Genomic DNA, 20,279 nt, shown 5'->3' with positions numbered 1-20,279 from the left:
GAATATGCAATAGAGGGTGGAAGAAAAAATATGACCTAAAAGTTCTTTTGAACCCTAATGTCTGTGATGCAGTGACAGCCTTTTGTAGCAGCACCCTACTTCATGAATTTCAAAGCAGACAGAAAAGCTGGAGTTTTGCAGAGGTTTTGGGAACTGCACCATCCTCTCTTTCGGGAGCCTCAGTCTCACATGGACTGTATGTAACCCCTGCCCCACAGAGTGGGTGGGATTTCAGGCAGAGTGGGAGGGTCTGTTCCTTTGGTAGGAGAAAGGGACACTTTAGGAAATTTTCTTCAACCAGCTGACTTATGGATAAAGCTTCAAGTAGTGCCAGAGATTTTGGCACAACCCTTGAGGAGGCATTGGTATCTCTATACGGTGCCCACAACAAAATTCAGCAGCCTAAGGACTGCTCTAGGTTATTCTGGTCTGTAGGTGTTCCCTATGGATTCCATGTGCTCACATGGATATCTGGAGCACAGCACGGTCTGGACCTAGTCCTCAGGCTGCTTCCTGGCTCTTTTGGTTACTTCCCCCATCTAGAAGAAAACAAGAAGCCCTTGGCACAACGCTAGGTACACTGGCTTGATGCCAGTTAACTTTCCCAAGTAATGCCAAAAGAAATCTTCAGCAATCTATTTAGGAGAGTCTAAGAGCTGCCAGAGCACAGCCCAGGAGCTCGTCCCTGCTTTTCTTTGCCCTCAGACTGAAAAGGGAAACAGCCTCAGCAGTGTAACTGCGTTGGATTCTCTAACCTATAATCCAGCCTTTTAGGACTGGATTATAAAAAGCTGCTGCTCTGAAAAGTAATTTTGTATTGGAGAAAAAAGCTGAATATTGCCCTTGCTTCAGAATGTGCTTTTGTTTTAGCATTAGTTTTGTGTCATGCTGAACAATAATGGAAGCTCAGGAAGAACAACATACTTAATGTGCTTCATGGTGGTGGTGTGCAAGCACTTTACTATTCTGACAGGACTGTAAACTGCTAAAGCTATACCTCTTTTAGGGTATTTCAGCATTTTGTCTTGCACATGCCGTGTGTTTATGTGACTATATTTAATGTATGTGAATACAAATAGCATAGCAAATAGCATAGACTACTGCTGTAACTTAACACTCACAGTGATGTTTTCTGTAGCTAAGGACTAACGTGTCTGTCCCATAAAAATAAATAGACTGTGAAGCTGCACATATGCAAGTGCAGCTGGAGATGTCTGGCTATGACCTTCCATTTTACAGGTGCTTTGGAGAAGAGCCTTTACTGTGTCCTTGGGTCTATCTGCAGTTTGTCCATTCTGATCTTAGTGTTGCACTAGGAGCTGGAAGAGCAGCAATCCCTGAAGTGGGCTGAGCAGATCTTGTATTTATGCACAAACAGGCATCTTCTGAAGCGCTTCGGCTGGCTGTTGTGAAATGAAGATATTACATGGCCTAGGTAATCGTGATTCTTGTGTGTTGCAGCGTTCACTCGCATTCAAAAGGCAGCAAGGACATACAGATTCAGTGTCGGTGCATATTATTGCAGGAGTTTCAGGACTAGCTCAAGAAATATCACTACTAATCTCCTCAATCCCATCTTTAAAGCAGGAAGAAAAAATACTAGTCTTTTATAGGCACCTTTTTAAATTTAATTAAACCTAAAGCCAATAATAATGATGGCTAGCAGGTAATTCATCACATATGGTATCCTGCTAGTGATATGGCAGTACAGGACTACCAAGAGAGGCTAGTGTGTGTGTGTTAGCAGATGAACTATACATTAAAAACAGAGATTTTTTTTTTTGGCCCAAAAGAGGTAATTAATTCAAATGCTTTTTTGTCCCTTTTTGTTGTAAAGAGGTTGCTAGTGCAGCGCAATGAAGCATCACTTCATCTTGAACAATTGGAAATTTTAGTATTCTGGACCATTCTCTCTCTAATGAAGTTTCACTAGTACCGAGAGTCTAGAAAATAAATTTTACATATGAGATAGAGCTTTTTTTCTGATTTTTTGTGAAGTTAAATATAACTTAGGGCGAAAGTGAAATGGAGAAAAACATGTAACAAATATGGCAGATGGCATGAAAGGTATAAACATGTATTAATCAGTCTTGTAATGAAACACTGCAGTGCTTATGGTGTCTGTCAAAGGGATGTGGTGCAAATAGATCTGTTTCCACTGAGCATGCTGCTTTATATCACAATATCTCTAAAATTTCTAATACGCTTTTGAGAGCTAACTGGTTGAATATTCTTGTGCTTTGTTTCAATTCAGTTATTTCTTTAATATTGTTTGACTTGAGTTTTGCCTAAGCACTCAGTGGTTAGTCAGCCAAGTGCTGACTTTTGCTCTTGATTTCCCTGGAAAGGAGGGAAATAACTGAAAGCAGAGCTACTCCACCAGAGCTGAGAGAGCCCTGAGCCTGTTGCTGGGCTGTACGATCACTAAATCGTCTGCTCTTGCATCTGAATGTTCATGAGGAGGGGGATTTCCAGCTGCACATCAGGATTTCCATATCCAATAATCTGGGAGCTCTTGCCTGCAGCTGGTGATTGATTTGGAGAAACAACGTTCTGTTTCTACCAGTGCAGAGTGACCAGGCCAGTTTGGCCATAAATGAGAATCTGCTAAAGAACTCGTTGAGCAAAATAAGTTGTGAAAGTAAAGGGCATGTTTTACACGCCTTACTGGGACAGAATGTAATCAACTGTTTTTCCTGTTAGGTATTTCTAGTTGGTTCTTCAGGGAGCTCTTTGGAGCGTGAACTTTGAGGTTATGTCTGGCATATGTAAGTGCAGTAGGAACATTTCCAGCGGGCTGACACATCATTAGCTTTGTACAGCAATGCTAGGATTGATATGAAGATGGCATTTTGAAATTACCCAAAACTGTGACTGTGGTTTGGAAAAAAAGCCCCTAAGTGCCAGTCCTGGTGAAATCCATGCAAAGGGAAAGAGCACAGTATTTTATCCTGCAGGGTTATAACTTTAAGGATGACTTTGCATGTAATAAAAGTTACTCAGAGTTTAAAAAAAGAACTAAAGTCCTATGAGAGCCTTTTAAAGTCAACAGAAGCTAAACACTAAATGAAGATAGAACCCTAGCTTGGAGAAAATTCTTTTTAATTGCATGAGGGAATAGTGAACTAAGAGCAGTATTGGCCAAATCCTGATCCCACTTAATCAGTAGGGAAACTCCTTTGGATTCAGGGAGCTGAATGAGGTGCTAATGAAAGTGGTAACCTTGGAGAAGAAAATTTGCTGAAAGTGTCTCTGTTAATGGTAAAATGGCCTTGAGGATAAAATACTACATTACGCTGTCATGCAATGGAGGAATGACATGCTCTACAGCATATTCCTCTGGTTCTAGCTAAGGCTTATTCAACTTGAGTACCTGAGTCTACCTACCAGAGACTCTTCACATTTCCTCTTTTCTTCTATTTTCTCCCCTTTTCAGCTGTTCTTCCCTACTGGTGCTTTGAGCCTATTTTCAGTCTTTCTGGCTCCCTTGCCAAGTGCATTCTCATTGCTTCTTGTCCCACTCCGCTGTATTCCAGACCCAGGCCCTTGTCCTGGATCTTGACTCCCTTGTTTAGTTGCAGACCTAGTGTTGGATGGCTGAGTTGAGTCCTGTATAACTTCTGCAAAGGTGGGATTGTTCTGGAAATTCTTCAGAGAATGAGTGGGTCTCTGCAGAGGGAGCCAGGCACACTGTGCAAGGGCCCTCTGAGGCTTCTGTCCCAATCCCTGGAAAAGACCACAGAAATGTCATAACCCTTCCTTCCCTCTGGTTGTGAAGTTTCTCCTCAGTTGTCACTGCAAATTTCCACAATTGCTTTTGGCCTCATTTCAGAAATTCTCTCTCTGTGCTCAGCTTTGTTTGATTAATGACTAGTTCCAGCGATTTTCTCTGGTGATCTTCACATGAGACACAGAGAAATCAATTGCCTTGGCAAAGTCTGGGAGCAGAGTATGTCAAAGACACAATTTGCTGCCCTGAGCTTATAATGCAACATCTTATTATATTGATTGCCCTCAGGTACTAATTTGATACATTCTACATCTGCTTGGCCTGAGCGCTCTAAGGTTGCTTCAGCAAAGGGAGACAACACAGTGAAAAATTTATATTAACAACCAGGAGAAACGAGAAAAAAAATCGTTCTCATGCTATGAATTATTCAATTTAACCTTAGTCTATCTGTTCAGTGTTGTATACACAATAGTATAAATCAGAAAACTCCAACACAGCTAATTCCAGGATACTAACAACTCCATTACCAAAAGATTTATTTTGAATGTGAGGGAAAAATTGTGTGTTATTCTACTCCATCGTGCAGCTCTAAGTACAAATAGTTTGAGCAATTTTTGTTTGGTCTTTCTAAACTCACACCTGCCAGGGCAGGATAGAAATTGGATTAGAAAACTGGTAGGTACCTGCTTGGGATGAAATTTACAGTGATGAAATGAGACTTTATCTTATAGTTGTGATTAACTTAGTTTTTGAATGCATGGAAACTTTCCTGGGAAGTCAGGACTTTTTTCTTGGACTTCATTTTACTCTGAAATGTATGATTTGGGAAAGGCTATATTAAAAATCAGCTGCATTTTTAATATATAGAAGTGTCGTTCTCTCTGATGTGCCAGTTATGGGCAAAAACTGCTATTTCAGTGTCTCTTCTGCCTTTCCCTTCTCTCCTCATCGTCTCTGTCTCCAGTGCACCAATGCTCTTCTAAGATGGCTTGGAAATTCCTCTTGTTCAAACATACTTTTTTGTATTTCTACTGCCTGCAGACAGACTATCTAAATATCCTAGGAAAGTATGCATAAGCAAACAGTATCACAGTGATCTTTTGAGGAAGGGAAGTGATTTTATAATAAAGAAGAAACGGAGTAGAGAAGTTAAATGATTTTTTCACAAGAGCTGTGCGGGAAGAGAATTTCAGGACCCAGACTGGAGCCTGAGCCTGGACTTTTTTTTTCAATCCAGAGCTGTTTCCTGGTACAATCTGAAGCTGAGGAAATTTAGAAGGGTCCAAAAACAATTTAAAAAAAAACCCTGCAAACAAAACAAAAATGCAGTATCTGTAAGCATTATCTGAGCATACTCCAGAATCTCCCTTTAGGGAGATTCAAGGATAATTCTTGTATTTCTAATCAGATAGTCTGCCAGTTCCAACTCCTGTTTAGCTGATGTATAAATGGGCCAGCAGGGCTTCATAAAATTATTATTTGCCTTCAACATTTTAATCCCTTCAACTTTTCTCAGGGAAAGTTCCCATGACTACAGGAGTAATTTTGCTTAGGGCCTGTAGAATCAGTCCCAAGGTTTAAATGTGCTGTTTACCAATTATTGGTTATGAAGCACTGAAATATTATCCAGTAGGAATCCCTAGTGGAGCTCATGTTGACATTTTTGCAGATTGGGTATGGATGAGAAGATGAACATTTTTTAAAGTTTTGTTATCGATACTAAACAAAGAAAATATTCTGATGGTATTTTAAGAATGTCCCACTGGTTAGTTATAAAAGAGAAACCCCAAAGTCATATTCAAAGACAATTCCACATAATCAACCTCAAAGACTGTGATACAGGATTCCTGTGCTGCAGTTAATGGAAAAAAATTTGGGTTGGAACAAGCAGAGGTGGAGGTTTTAATCTGCGGATTTGTTCCATGTAATACATTTTTCCGCTACTGTGCTGTGCTTTTTGGTGGCATTGCTTACACCCCTTACACCCCAATTAATGGGGAAAAGATTAGATGAAATGCTTTGGGTTTAACCTGAGGCTCTCAGCACATGCCAGGTAGCAGTTCACTCTAAGGTGAGCTTTCAGGACCATGGTGTCCATAGGCAGATAGGTCACCCTGACTTTTCCTGTGCATTTCATATTTGTAATTTAGTGATCAAATTTGCTGCCTCTTTGGGCAGTACAAAAACAACATCAAATACACAGCTGCGATTCTCCAGCACAAAGACATTCTCGGTGGTCATATCCCTTGGGCCATGCTGAAACGAAAGTCATGTAGGGCAGCATGGTGGTGATGGGTTCATGGTCGGACCTGATGATCTTGAAGGGCTTTTCCAACCATAATGATTCTGTGGACATCCTGACCACCCAGCCTGTGGCTGCCTCAGCTTGCGGTAGTGGCAGGCAGAAAATCAGTGAGTCAAAAGCACCTTCCCGAGGCCCTTCCCTCAGTGCTTTCTCAATTTAGCTTCGTTCATGCTAGCGATCTGATGCTAGTGATCTTTCTCTAGGTCCTCTGAAAATACAAATGTTCTTGCCTTTTGGAGGATGCTTTTGCTGACGCATGACCCTCACTTTGCTGTTGGTTTTCTGATTCTGCATCATTTCTAAGAAGTGTCACAGGGAGCTGAAGAGCCCCAGTTAGGCCAGGGCTGCTGGGCCATCTTTGATGCTCTGTTAGCAGATCTAATGCTTTCCCTGAGGTGATGTTTTTTGTTCTGTACTAACAGAAAGTTAGTATTTATTTAATTTTTGTAATCACAGATGCCATTTCTTTAGACTGTTTAATTATGTTTCCCTGCAGTCCAGGTCTGAAGCCAGTTTGCGTTTGTTCTAATTAGAATAATGAAGTCATTGAGAAAATGGCTCCCATCACAATCAGAGATGGGAATCTCAGCTTCTGTTTAGGGCAGGTGCTTGGAAAAGTTTGTAAATATGTTTTTAGCTTATACTGACTTCAGTGGGACTTGTCACGGCCTTTGTGATGAGCTTGTGCTTAAATGGGCCTCAATACCAACTAAGGAAATTTAAGGTGTTTTACCAGACCAAAGGAGGAAAAAGTTCTAAATATTGGCCTCAGAGCTGCCCTTAAGACTTACTGGTTTATTATTTAATGTGAGTAAATATTTCATTGCCACCTTAACTCCCCGATGGGCTAAGTTAGCAGCAGAGGGTGGCACATGTGACGGGGGAGCAGGTGGAAGTGGCCGTGCACATTGGGACACATCCGACCTCACGGGAGCCCTCCAGCCTGACTGGCCTTCCTGACTCTACCTGAGGCCGTCTGGAAGGGTGAAGGTCAATCTGGAACATCTTTAGACAGAGAACATCTTTAAAATGCCATTTGAAGAGCCGGTTAGGAAGGGAAGGACTTCCCCAGGGCCTGGTGGTGGCCGCCGTGCTGGGTTCCAGGTACTAGAGGGCAGCATTGTATAAAGGGAGAGCGTGCGGCGCCGCACGTCTCCTCAGGCCGTGCTCACCGGGTTGCTTCTCATGGGCAGCAACGCTTGCCCAGGTTTATAATCTGGGTTTCATGAATAAAGACATTTCCAGTGTGACTGCCACTGCAGTGGTGTTAGCACTAACATAAATAATATGCATTTCCCGTTTCATTTTCGTTCCTCATAAATGCTTAACCTATAATTTTCTTGGTCTCTTCTCTGCTTGCAACAACTAACAAAGTAGAGAAACTGTGAGATTTTAGCAATAGACTTCTCAGTTTATTTTATGTAGTGCATGACAGCAGTGTAAAATTCACTTGCCTTCTTGCTTCCCCAATATGTGGCGTCTGCAAAATATTTATGTTTTGGCCCTTGCAGCAGACAACGATTCAGTATAAAATTTGTGATCATTTTTTTCCTTCTTACTTCTGAGTGTTGCTTTGCATTTGGTCTCACAGGGGTATGCTTCCACCTTGACTTTTTTCTCTTGGACTGTCTCTTGCTTTCTAATGCTATGCATGCTGCATGTGTCTTTTAACAGTAAGTATAGAATCAGTGCTCATAAACAAGCAAGGAACGACAGGCATAATGCATTTTCATTTCAAAGCAGTTTTCCATTATAAAAGGTACAGTTCTAAAATGCCTGCAGTTCCAGTCCTGACTTTTTGCTAGTTGCATAATAATAATTTGCATATAAGTCAGCACAAAATAATATTTAAAATGTGGCGATTAATTTGGGCATTCTGGGTGGGACAGTCAGGCATCTAAAAATGAAAAGTCTCTCCAAACTGAGCTCCTTCTAAATATTTGGCTACACTTGTGATGTGTACTGCTGCTTTCTGCCTCCTGTGGAGATGGTTTTGGTTGCTGTTAATCTACCACGTTACACAAAGGAGGCAAAGGCACCTAGCGGGCTGCCCTGTGCGTGCCAGCTGGCCCCCGCTCCAGCTCCGGGTGTCCGGGCCGGCTGCGCTCCGCATTCCTGCCCCGACCCCGGCCCTGCTCTTGGATCTGCAGAGCTCTGAGCGTTCGCCACTTGGAACAGAGTGCGTGTGGTTCTGCAGACGTGCTCTTGCTAGGCAAACTGTGTCCTAGGGGAACCTGCTGTCCTTTTAGGGGAGCTTTATGTAGCCTTAAGTGAATGTGCATCCAGGGAAGACACCAGGAGCAACAGCCGTCCCAGTGTTTATCGCGGGTTGCCCTTGATGCTTCCCCTACTACCTCTGAGCTCCACGGATGCCCTTCAAGGCCTGCGAGGCCAGGGTCACTTCTTCAAGCTTTTCTGCTACTGGGTGGCCCACGGACTTCCCTGTCCCTGTGCTCCAGCAGCCCCTTGCTGTCGTCTGCTGAGGGCCAGAAGGAGGGGTCTGTCCGAGGAGTTGAGACAAAAAGTCCTCTTGGAACCAGTTTTATGCTTTAATTCGAATACCTGAGGGTGAGGAGGTGAACAGTAATAAACAGCATTAAGTCAATCAGAATGTTTATGCTCAGGGAAGCAGAGTTATAGGAGCATGCAGAGTCTTTCATCCTGTTGTTGGAGTCACTGTGGTAATTCCTTGTCCTTGCAGCATGCTGTATGTTCAGCCAGACTCCAGCCAAAGGGCTGGAGAGATGCATGGCTTCTTTTTCAGAAGTTTCTCCATTTTAATCCATTTTTTTAGCAGTATGAAAATAAGTAGTTTAAAAAATGAGAAATACATTTGCTCAAATGCCATCAGTGTTGCATTATATTGTTTAATTACAGCAGTGTGTGTCCATTGCTGCACTGAAAGCTATGGCAGTGTTTCCGTGTGAGGCTTCTGTTTTATGGGTTTGTTTGACTGCACAGCTATACTTCAGGCTGCAGCTTGGCATACCAGGCACTGATGTTAAGGCAAGTGTCTGTCACTCAGATAAAAGAAACATGGCTTACCTATTTTAAATGAAGTTAAAAAAGAAGCCAGCTTCCACATAGGCACGAAGTAGCACAGAACCATTCAAACCAATGGGTGAGCTGGCTTGCGCCAGCAGCAAAACTGGTCCTGCTGGCCTCTTGCCAGAAACATCTGCTAATAAAAATGTAGTTCATAATTTGAAAAATCTTTGCTTTTTAAAAGCTAAATTAATCAACGAATTAATAAGCAGTACAGTGAAATTAGAGGATGGATGGTGCTCTTGCTGAAATCAGAAGTTACACTGTTGACTTTGGTGGGTGTTGAAGTTTTGACAGTTTATTCGCTTGAGCTGCTAAGTTGAGCAGAAGAGGAGGGAGCTCCGTGAAGAGCAGCCCTTGCAACCAGCGACCTGCCTTGTGGCCTAGGTGCCAGGCTTGGCTCTGTCAGCCGTTCGGGTCCTCCTGGCTGCACAAGTGAACCCTTCTTGGACACAGTGGGGCTTGGTGGGAGGTTTTAGCTGGACTTTCTTTTGTGAGCTTTTCAGAACCAGCCAGCACACCCCAGCAGACCCTCCTGGGGCCAGCTGTAGTGGCTGAGGCCTGGAGATGTTTCCTTGGTCCTGCTACTGGCCGTGGGGTGTGCAGTGACACAGCCTTCTGCTACCTCCCAGTTCTTGCAGGCTAGAAAGAAGCTTTCTCGAGCAGGGTCACCCCATCACTGTCTCTTAGGGGGTTCCTTCCTCTTCTCTTCTCCCGCGTACCTGCCATAAACCAGCTTACATTGGCAACAGAGTTCCGGAGTGGATACAACCCTGTTCTCATCTCCAGCATGTTCCTGCAGGGACGAACAGCAGACTTCAGTCTCCCCAGGCTGGCAATCTGCTTCCTTTTACTAAGGCTACAATCAGTTCATTTTTTAACCCTATGCCTTTATTTGCAGACTCTCAGTATGAAATTTCTTTTGATTGTTTGTCTAGTTTTTAGTTTCATAACTAAAGAACAAAAAACACTTTCAGACCTTCTTTAAAACCTTTTTTTTCTTTTTTCTTTCTTTCTTTTTTTTTTTTTTACTTCTGGGAAGCAAAAAGCAGCCAAAGACACACAGTACTGAATAAGTCCAATTATGCTGCATTCTTGTGGTTGAGTAAGACACAGAGAAACTAAAACAAACTAACATAAACAGGGAAAGCCAAATTAAATACTTACATTTGTATAGTGCAAGAGGATCCTGGGCTCAGGAATGTAATTCAATCTTTATTTATTTTTTAAGTAGACAGTGCATAAAATAGCTGGAGATCTGTGCAATGCAACTCGAAGGCAGTGGAATACTTGTTGACTAGAGAGTCAGCTAAAACAGGATTGCACGGGGACTGTTTGCTCAGTGTGCAAGAGAGCTTGGACAAATATTAAGAAAGGATCACAGAGGCAGCCATGGCTCTTCATGATGCAAAAGCAAAATATCAAATGGGTGCCCAGCACCAAATGTGGGGAGAGAATTTGGGTGTGCAGTTGTCACATACGTGATCTACTCAGCATTAGAAGTGTGAACTTCTACTTGAAGCAAAAATGAATGTGGTATGTAAGGAATGCAGATGTTTATCTATATATCATTGCCACTGGGGCTTCTCACAGTCCTCCTAATAATTGTACTGCAGAAGAGCTTTTGGACTTTTCCAAAACAAATCTGACCTTCCCGTCACTCCCTACTTCAGTGTGCTTTCTGCAAAAGAGATACATGAAAAAGTAGCTGCCGCATGGTCTGGGTGTTGGGACAACACTTACTATCTTAAGATTCAGAAGAAGGATTTCTTTTGGAGGTAGCTCAGGTCACTGACATAAATTATTTGTTTACTCTAATCCCCGTGATTCCTGCACTGCTTCTGAGGTCTAACAATGATTTAAAAGACCGTTGACTATTAAGCGCTGACAAAGTTGCTCTTTTCTGCTCTTATGTTGAATTGAAGATGCTACAATTTGCTAAATACTTTATTAGTTACTTTTCCATGCATATGAATGCCAGCAGCCATCACTGGGATTTTTGAGGAATGTGAGGAAATATGATACATACTTGCAACTAAAATGGAAGGTGAACCACAACCATTATTAAGCAGTGATCCAGCTAAGACCATGAAGTTGATTGGCGTTTCCAGCCTCATCTGTCTTTACAAAAGCAAAACCAAAGACTGGCTTCTGCTCAAAGTTAATCTCAATATCCAATAAACATCAGCACTTCCAAATCCCTGAACTTCATGCCCACACTCCAGATTTTCTCTGTTATAACTGTGTAAAATCTGACCTCAGTCTGGGATAAAAAGGTAGATCCAGGATGTTTCAGTGGCTCAGTGAAACAGTCTGGGGTGGGATGGGGAGTCTCTGACTATCTTCCTTTGCCAAAGTGTCACTCCACTCACTGTAAAGACTCTTTGAAAGCTGTTTTTGTTTTTTTAAGCAGTCACTAGAGGCAGATGCCACAAAACTGAGCTATTCAGTGCCCTATCCGGGGGTTTGCACCCTACAGCCTTCTGGAGGAGTAATCCCCAGTCTGGCAGTTTGCCTCCAGTCAGTTATGAGGACAAGGGACAAAACTGTCAAACTTGCAGCCCTGAGGGTTTGTCAGGAATCCCAGAATGTTGTTATACCGAATTATTCCAGCCTATCAGTCTGTCAAAGGAATGCTTTATCTTCTGTTTTTCTCCCCCCTCCCATCCCCTCTCCTTTAATGTTCATTTTCCTCTGCTCTTCCGTCCCGAACTGGTTGCAGATCATCCAGTAAAGACAATCGTTCGGTTATTCCTGCAGCTTTCCCCCTTTAATATCCCTTCACTTGGCAGAGCCTTTGCATAAAAGGTTAGCAACCTTGGCTTTGGCTTATGCCAGTGATACTGGCTTTGTGTTGTAATCCTGTCTCACTTCGCTGAGCAGCCTTGTACTGTCCCCAGCTGTTGTCGTATGTAAACCAACATATCGGGACATGCTTGTAAAGAATGGTGGCCCAACTTTAGCTACTCACATGCATACTTAGTCACTTTAAATGGGTAGATTTTCCATAGCGAGCTAGCTTTTTATGTAGCAGTTTCCACAGAAGTCAGTAAGAACTGCTGAATACTCAACAATTCTGGAAATTAGGCCACACATTAATGTGCCTACAGAGAGTTTAAGCAGAGAGAGATGAAAATCAAAATAGCTAATATTTCGGCTGTTCTAGTTCTTTATCTGCTTGCTGCTCTGATTCTTATCCCATGCTGCTGCTTTGGCCATTCCCTGAGCATCTGTCTGCTGAGCCGGGGCAGAAGGGACCTGTCCTTTGTCACCGCGTCCCTGGCAGCAGCCAGAGCAGAAGCCCAGACTCCGGGCTGCCCTCAGCTCTCTGCTGAAGACCATTTTGTCTCTGTGTATGTCGGTATGATGACTCCAGTATGGATTTAGAAATAAGGCATTTTTATCTAGAGATTGGATAGGTCCCTTGCATGGTATCTCCCCCATCTTCTTTTTTTTTTTCTTTTTTTTTTTTTTTTTGATTGGTTATTCTTCTGCACTTCACCTGTGGAGACTTATACACACAAACATGGCAATGTGTGGAACAGCAGAGGTGTTTCACCTCTGCTAGCATCTTTTCAGTCTCAGTGCTGAGTTCCCATCATGATCTCATGATCTTTCAGTGGGGCAGAGATGCTGAGTTTTGTCACAGCTGAGTGCCTGTTTGTATGGGATATTGCTAATCAAGTTACAGACCAGGCTTGCCTCTCCTTGAAGATATCTGCTCCTCTTTAGATGCTATAGGAAGCATGCTCACTGCTTTGTCTGCACATCATATCATGTTAGAGCTGTTATGAGAGTGCTACAGAGGCTACCTGCTCTGATCTTGTTCACAAGGCATGGCTCCAGCCTTGAAGTTTGTAAAGCCATCATATGGATCTCTCTTTACACTAAGTGATGCGCCACTAGAGAAGATTCAAGGGCTGATCAAATTCTCGAGAGGTGATTTTTTTTTTCTTTAGGGCCTGGGGGCTTCTCATGAAATTAATCTGCTTAGGTGGAAAGGGAAGGTTAATGGACAGTAGGACTGCGCATGGATGGTCACTCAAGATAGAAGGGGAGGTGGTTTGCCAGTAACTGGGAGTTCCCAGTATGTGGCCCGTATATACTTTCTCATCTTACCCTCTCTTCTATATCTAAATCCCATTGAAGATTTGGAGTCTTGGGGCTGAGAAGAGCTGGCAGCATTGTACCCGTTTACACTGCGTAGGCAGCACGTATGGCGGGACACGGCATCAGCACTCCTCTGTGGATACTGCTATGGCCAAAAGTTGTTCTCTCTGGTGTACCTTGGCATATACTTATGCACAGCAGATCTCAAAGATGTTTCGGGTCACAGAAAATGACCTCCATGGTAGCCTGGAGGTTGTCAGGGAACAGCTGGAGCTGCGAAGGGAGGAGGCAGTGCCGGCCTGTTGGCCGCTGCCTCGAGTGTGCTCATGTGCTGCCTCGCAAGGGGCCTCCACATCTCACCCAGCGGACCCAGGTAACAATTAATTGAGTAAACCTGATGTTCATGATTTCCTGCTCCCTGCTATTTCTAATAAGGCTGGATCCCAAACTGGATATTTGAGTTGCTGAAGGGCTGGGATATTCTGGCTGTACAGGCCAGTTCTGTGGGGGCTCACAGGACGTGCAGCATCATCAGTGACCAAGGAAGGGCAAAGGAACAGCTGGGGCCTTGTTCAGAGTAGGATGACTCTGTTCTATGAAAGGTAATGGAAAACTTTACTGGTCTGTTTTGGTGCTAAGTAATTTGATCTATGTGGTTATTTTCATTCTTTATGGTTTACATTCTTAGTGCCTTTTCCTGCTTTATAGACATGTATGTGCCTTGTCTCCTATCTTCCAAGAGCTCCTGGATAGAGTTTTGCTGAATCCTCTTACCCTTGAAAACATAGGTAAATGCATATCGAAGGTATCCGTTTTTGCAAGAGGCCTGTATTCGTACTGTCAATCCTGCATTAATACTCCTGGGTTTATGTGTGTGCAGCTGGCTTCTAATTAAACCCCACATCTGCCCTGGCTTTAACACCAGCCAACTGTAGTGAGGCCATTAATCCTCTCTGCTACTTCTGCCCTTTGCCGTGTGGACACTTGAAAGGACTTGCCTGTAAGAAGATTGAGAAATTAATAAACAAAAACTGGATTTATACTCAATACAACAGAAGAGAAAAGAGGGAACCTGGAACCCAGGTCTCTGTGTTCCCTCATTCTTGATAAGATTTTGGCTTTAGTCTAGGTCTGAGCACCACTAGGCCTGAGCTGCAGCCACCCATTCTGCTGGGCATGGGTTTCCTGCACTATCACATTTGCTCCAATCCATCAGCTGTGACAAGGCCCTTCCAGAGAGGACACACAAGTGCTGTGCAGTGCAGGTTATGCTGTCGTCCACCCAAAGGTTCCTCTGTGTCAGGGGAACCCTTAGTAATTTCTCCCTTCCTTTGTGGTGCTTCAACTGTCCAAAAGACCCAGAAGAGTGGGAGGTTAGCTCTGGGAGGCTGGCTAACGAGATGGTGCTCCCTGAGCCTCACGTCTGCCCTGTAGAGTGCAGGAGGCCGCTGCCTTCCGGAGGGATTTCTGTGTGATTCCTCCAAACGATAGATCACTGTCCAGGAGAGATGAGAACTGTCTCATTTCCATGGAATGAAAAAGGGAATCTGTAATATAAATTAAAAGAAAAAGAATGTTTTGGCCTCTCTTTGAGCACTGTTTAGACTTCCAGAAGGGAATCAGTGCACTTTGTGGCTTGTGATGCAGGCTGCTCCTGATAACTCCTAAAACTGCATCCAAGTGGGCGATGCAGATCCTGGGTGGAGTAACACGAATTATGCTGTAACGGACCTGAGGTCAGTGCATCTCCTCCTAGTGTGTGGTCTGTGAATAATATGTGGGCCTGCGAGTCCCAGGAGCAGTGATCTCTTTGTGAAAGAATTTCAAGAAAAGAGTAGCTCTATCACAGCTAATGCTCCCATTTCCTCAGAGGATCCATTCCTTGCGAAGGAGGAAGGAATGGACCTTTGCAACAGTCAGCTTTTATAGAGCACCCAGCAGCGAAAGCGCTTGACCTGGCTGAAGTTGTGTTCCAGTGCCCCTGTGGGGACACCTAAAGAACGTCTCCAGTTGAAACACCTGCAAAATAAACTGTGGCCAGTGTATGATGCCGGGGGCTGGCTGTTTTTTTTTTTTTTTTTGTGTGTGTGTGTGTGTGTGTGTACTTGTTTGTGAACTTAATAGTGTAGAATTGTTTCTTAATTAATATGGAAGAGATGATGCCTAAGGAATATACTCCAGAATAAGAGTGGGCCCTGTGGGTATATGGGCGTCTGTGGACTTTTAGGTGAAGCTGCTTCCTGTAGACTATATACTTCCTATATACTTCTGCTCTGACAACATGCAGCATTTAACATAAGGTAACTACCATCATGTAAACTCTTTGTCCATGGATCCCCTGGAGGCCACTGGCCAAATTTTGTAGCCATGTGCCAACTTATGGAGGAGTAATAGAAACAAAGAAATATAGCCAGGTTAATCACTTTAGTGTGCTTTTATGTCACAGTTTTTATTTGTAGAAACACCTTTACCAGAGGATATTTCCATTTGCATTTAACTCAGGTAGATGCCTTATAGATTGTTTGTGCTGTGTGTTTGCGTATGTTCGTTTGTGCCCAGGGTCCGCAGTATTTATCCAAGAACAATATCCGTTTCTTCAAATCTGTGCAGGAGCTGAGCATTAAACCATCTTATTGGGTGAAGTTGAGGCGTATGACTGTTTCCTGGATTAGGTTTTGTGAAAGGAGGAATTAACTCACTAAAGGTTTCCTTAGGCCCTTTCCTTAGTGATTGTAGGTGATTTTTGCCAGCGGAGATTGGTAGGAGGGGGCTGTGCGCAAGGGAGAGACGTACGCTCTGCTGCAGAGGGACTGAGAAGTGCATCCTCGTGCGCTTTTTGACTCGTTTGCATCTTCAGTCCGAAAAATCCTGTTTTGTCACCAATTTCTATCAGAATATTAACTGTCACAAGCAGGGTTGTTTTCAATCTAGAAACTCTGAGAAAGAAGGAAAATAAGTAGTCGTTCAACTACCTGTGAGTGCTTCAGCAGGACAACTCATAATTTTGGAGGCAAAGGTTGTCACTGACCACTGGCTATTACACTGCATTCAGGATTGGAGTGAACTTTTATAGTAAATCCCAGGGATTAGAAAAAGAGACTTTGAGAAATGGCTGTTGTAGATGAAACCTCCCAAGCTGTGAGCTCACAGTTCTCCTTAACCGGCTGTTTTCCTGGCGTCAGCCTGTCATTTTTTGATTGATGCAGTGACATTATCTGCTCTCCATTCTATGATAGACATCCCTTCCGCCATCAAGAGCGTCCTTTTCATATATCCCCTTGAGTTCAGTGATGAATGGGATGCACTGCAGAGTCTATTAATGAAAAACTAATAATCAGTTGTGCACTTTTTTTCTCTTAGTTTTAATATTTCATAATATGACCTCTGTCTTAGGGGAAAAAAACCTTTATTTATAAACTGTCAAGATGACCTTGGCAAGCTAGGTCCCCAAGGAGATAACATGTCTGAATAAGCAAGGTTTATGTATTATTACAATTTGAGCAATTTTCCAGTGTATTGATACTTGGCAAGGAATGGACTGAACACTGAAGTACGGTCGTTTTTTAGAGGGATGGATGGATTGGTCAGAACCATTTTTTATTCCAGTTAAACAGAAATGCTTACTCATAGCCTAGCTGCACTTACTGGAGGTAGGTTATGCCCTGGGGATAGCAGTCACCCCTGTTTCATGGGTGCCTGTACAGTTGTAACACTGCTGGAGAGATCACACTGCTTTAACTCCGCCAGTGTCGTATTTGGGCCTTTCCCTTACTTAATGAACAGCTAGTCCTATCTTCTGAGGACCAGTGTCATGTTTCCTTTTACTGTAGCAACTAGAACATACCACTTTCAACTGTGTTTATTTCTAAGTCTCAGTCTGTTCAATAACTACATGTTTAATTCTTGTTCTTTTTGATACTGGAAAAGGGAAAACAATCTTCCTTGTCTTCTTTGCAATGGAATGCAATGGAATAGCAGTCCAAGCCAGAAACCAGTGCATTGGTCAGATTGAATTACAGAATAGAATTGAATTTTGAAGAAGAGCTCCAAATGCACATGTCCTTGCAGTAAAGGAGCTGACTGGAAAGGGCCTGCTGGTGGATAAAGCAGAGGCCTTAGGAGAACAGTCACACCTTTCCATAGGCAGGGAACCCTGCCCGACCACCAGGTTTGTGAAATTCCCCCTGTATTGCAGCCGCTCACGTTGGCTCCTGTCAGGCTGACAGCCCAGAACTGCCTCTCCGCTGCCCCAGACACTGCCTGTGAGCAGAGCGTGGCCACATGGCAACGAGGCGGCTGATGCCAGCTGTCACAGCAAGCAGTTTGCCACTGTTTTACAGAACAACTGAGCACCTGCACAGTACAGACCCTCTGTATTTGCACAAGAGTCATTTTAAGTATTGTAATGATGAAAACTGACTTTATACTGGGAGCGAATGTAGCTGACAGTTTTGAAGAACTCTGATCTGCTGCTGCAATATAAGGAGTCTTTGTGAAAATGAGAATCTGGCCTTTACTTCTTCCCTGTGATTTTTTTAAAAATGAATAAATACTTGTTTATGAAACCACATATTTTTTCAATCGATGTTTATTTTGGAGAAGAAAAGCTCCAAGAAATTTCTGATATCTTAGCTAACTAAATTTTATGTAAGAGTTGCTGCTCTGGACCTTTTTCTCCAAATCATGTTTTCAGTTTTCAAGTTATTGTTACTTTTGCTCAAGTCATGCCTCTTGGTTGCAGATGATCAAACTGTATAGGAAACCTCATGCCCAGTGTTTATTCATGGGCTGGTTTTGCTCCAGAAATGACCCTTGTGTTTGATCAGGACACACCTTACTTATGCAAGAAAAGTTTATCATCCTCCTCATAAACAGCTGCATTTTCATTGCCTGTTCAGGGAATAACTGTCAACTGATGAAATATCATGTGCTCAGCCATCGCTGAATGAACATGATCTCCAGTCTTCTATCACAGAAACCCAAATTTTCCTGTATCCTCTTCCAATCTGGAATGGTTTCAGCAGGATTCCTCAACAGGATGTTCCTGGAGAGAGCTGGTCTGAAATTGGCTACACCAACAGCAGTCGCTTCCCTTTTCTTATCTGGTATGAAAATAACTTGGGTAAAGCTGCATTAAAATGGCCTTGTAGCCGGGGCGCTGGTAAGTACAAATTTTGTTTTCTCTTAAAATGTCAACTGTTAGAATAAAACACATCTTAACCTTCAAGACAAAATTTAGACCTTTTGTTTTGAAAAAAAAAAAAGGCTCAGAAACACAAACCTCAAAACATAAAACCCCATAGCCAGTAACTCAAAAACCCAAGCACAGGGTTGCTTAAAAAAGGTTGTATTTCGATTTGACTCATCCTTTAGGGCAGGAGAAGCTGACGTGCTGTTAAATGCTTGAGCCTGGCTATAACCTACCTCATGCTTCATCACCGCCTAATTCTGTCCCTTCGGAATGATAAGAGGAGCTCAGATCTGCACAGAATGTAGCCGGTTGTGCTGGCTCCACAAAACGTCTCCTCATCTCTTCCTGCCAGGACTTGCTTTGTTGGAGCTGGGCTGACTTGGAGCCCGAGACCACCTTCCTGAACCTGGGACCCTTCCAGTGCACCACAGCCCCGACCCAAATAAGGGCTGCTTCCCTTTAGCATTTAACTGAGCAAGAAGTTCTCTTGACTTGACAGTCAGTTCTGCCTGAGCAAAGAGCACAGGACTAGGCCATACAAATAATTTCAGTATAGATCAAAAAATTACTGTATGTAGATATCCAAAACTAACAGAATTGATATCAATAAAGAGCTTCGGCTTACCATCTGCAGATGTGGGAGTGGGTGGATGAGATTTGGGTTTTGGGGAATTGGAAGCAACCTGATTTTTTTTTTCCCCATTTGATTAATTGTGAGATGATTCTTAAAGCAGATAACAGTGATTAATTTGGCCAATGAATTTTATGGGATGAAAGGTGAGTTTGAAAACTAAACAAGCAAATGAAAGAGAAAAAAAAGCAGAGGATTCAATCAGAATTTGAATAAGCGATGAACCGAAATGCAGAAAATGTTGCTTCTGACTTGTTCAAGGTTTAGAATATTTATATATCCCATATTCCCACTAAATTCATGGCTCTCAGGAAATTTGTTTGTGGATGTTGTTATATAAGTAATCAATGTAATCAATTCATCCTTTCTGTTTGTAGATGGTTCAGTTACATTTTAACTTTTAAAAATAGAAAGCCAGGTTACCTGTTGTATTTACTGGGGAAACAGGGAGGAAACTGCACAGTTTTTTTGCTGTCGATTCTGTCTTTGTGCATGCTGCCAATATGTTGTTCAGGTGCTAACTGTGGCAGTTTCGTCTTCCCAACATTTGCTTACAACAAGACAAACAGTTCCCAATCCAAGGAGCATGGTGGTCAGCCTGGACTTCTGCTCTCGCAAGAGTCTTTGCTTTTAAAGGCAGAGATGACTGAATTTTCTCGGTGTTGCTGGCATGTGCCATCATGATGGCAGATTTGTTTAAACACAGTAAGGAAGAATAAAACCGAATTTGTGGTGCTTTCTGGCACACAGGCCAAATATGCCTTCCCATCCTTAAAGACAATTGTGTGGCAAACTTAATCCACTTGTCTTCCTTCTGTATGAGTCTCCTTCCATCGTTTTTCCCTCTCATTTTTGGACAACCCATTTTCAGCTTCTTTGACTTTTCCTAGGTTAGTTTCTTTTTCCTTTTCCCTGCTTCCCGAATCACCCTGTGACCATGCATCCTCGGGAGGAAGGACACTACTTGCTGAACTGCAGAAGTACCGAGACGCTGTGGTTCAGTTCCCTCAGCACCTGCGGGCACCGGGGACGTGGAGCCACCACTCACTGCAGGCTCCAGGGAAAGCACTGAGCGTCGAAGCTCCGGAGCGAAGTCAGGCATCTGCAGGGCTGCTCTGGAGGCTCGCTGTCTGTCAGCACATTACATAATATTCATCTTACTAACAGGGGCCATTTTTATCAAACCAGAGCCAGCGAACCTTAGACTGCTTCAGGGAGGAGGGATGCATTACATGATAATTACAGGATGCTAGAGCTGTCCAAGAAC

This window comes from Tinamus guttatus, unplaced genomic scaffold, assembly GCF_059628265.1.
Source record: "Tinamus guttatus ecotype Peru unplaced genomic scaffold, ASM5962826v1 Tinamus_guttatus_pri_ptg000287l, whole genome shotgun sequence".
Classification (NCBI taxonomy): Eukaryota; Metazoa; Chordata; class Aves; order Tinamiformes; family Tinamidae; genus Tinamus; species Tinamus guttatus.
The sequence above is the reverse complement of the archived record's forward strand: the minus strand, read 5'-3'. Positions refer to the sequence as shown.